We start from the raw sequence: 1,553 nt of genomic DNA, 5'->3' as shown, positions 1-1,553 counted from the left end.
TACAAAATAGCTCCTTTAGCAGCAGTCAGGAAAGGAAAAGTCCTTTTCTACATTTTCCTTTGGGTACCTGCTCCCTCAAATTTGAATGCCAGCCTGTCACAGAGAAACATCCTTTTCACGCACTGGCATATGGTAACACAAAAGCAGTAGTACCCAGGCACAGTCTGTTTCTGGAGTTGTAAAAAATTCTTCAGACAAAAGACTCGGGAATAAACTGCGATTCTTCATCCCATGCTCAGGCAAGCAGCCACATCACATTTGAGAGGACTGTTTGTATGAGCAAACACTGCTTAGTGGGAACATAAATTGTAGACTTGGGCCCAAAATAATTCACTATACCTATAGAATAACATTATAAATTGGATTATTACAGAAAGGCAATTAATACCATAAATACCAGAAGTCTGCAAAGACACTACCTGGGAGTATGAAGTCTCATAAAACTCCCTCCCTGCCTAGCATTTTAGCTGTATTCAAGATAACGCTCTAAGTGCCCACTTTTTTCCCAGAAGGCAAATCGTAGTTCCAAAGGTATAAACACCTCCACGTGCTTGAATGAAAACATTTTTACAGCTCTCAAAACCTGATAACAACCTCCTCCCACACCAGAGTCCAACATCTAGGATTCTGTTCCAAGTCCAGTTTTTGTTGCATGCCTGCCATGATTTTACTGCTGCAATAAAGTGGGGGAAACAGAGAGAGAGAGCGCGACCAAGAAAAGGATGTCCAACGTGTAAGGATATTGATTACGCCTCACGCACTCGATACCTAGCACTGCATCCGAGTTTTAAATACCCAAGATTATGAAATTCCCACAAAGTCCTTCGAGATAGTGCTGGTATTACATTCTTGGAAAGATATTCCAACTAGCATACTTCAAATTAATCTCACAATCCCTGGGCAATTTATGGTCCACAAAAATTTATAGCTTACCCCAGCTTTCCTTCCCCCCTGCCCATGAAGGCCTCATGAGTCATTTCACAGAGGAAAGGTGACTGAGGGCACTGTTTTATTGGTGTATATTTAAAAGAAATAGAAAACTTAAGCGTGTAGCATGAAGCTCAGGTGGTGCACTGGTCCAGGATTCAGCAGAAAGACATTTTCGTCCTTGCCTGAGAGGCCCTGAGAAAACCCCCCTGCCTCTCCCTCATGTGGGGCTGCTGTGGAAGGGAGAAAGGGGACCATCCCCAGCCTCACTAGCACTGCTAGGGCTACACTAATTAATTCTGACAAGACTAGTTAATTAATTCTTACAGAACCCTCACTTAATTGCTGGGAGGACGAGTTTACCTCCGACTTCCCTGGGCGTCCACTGCAGAGCTGCCTCCTGAAAAGGCCTCCACGCGGCCCGGGCTGTGCTTCGGCACCGGGGTACTCCGTGGGGCCACGGCCACCGGAACCCCGAGACCGCGGAGGAGAGGCTCGGCAGGGGCTCCCGGAGAGGGGGGCGGGGAGGAGGAGGCGCCGCGTACGAAGCAGGCGACGACAAGTCAGGTAGAGGCGGCGCGGGCCGCCCGCCCTGCCCGCTGAGGCGAGGCGAGGTGAGGCGATCC

The sequence above is a fragment of the Pygoscelis adeliae genome, unplaced genomic scaffold, assembly GCF_000699105.1.
Source record: "Pygoscelis adeliae isolate BGI_AS28 unplaced genomic scaffold, ASM69910v1 Scaffold242, whole genome shotgun sequence".
Taxonomy (NCBI): Eukaryota; Metazoa; Chordata; class Aves; order Sphenisciformes; family Spheniscidae; genus Pygoscelis; species Pygoscelis adeliae.
This window is presented reverse-complemented; position numbering follows the sequence as displayed.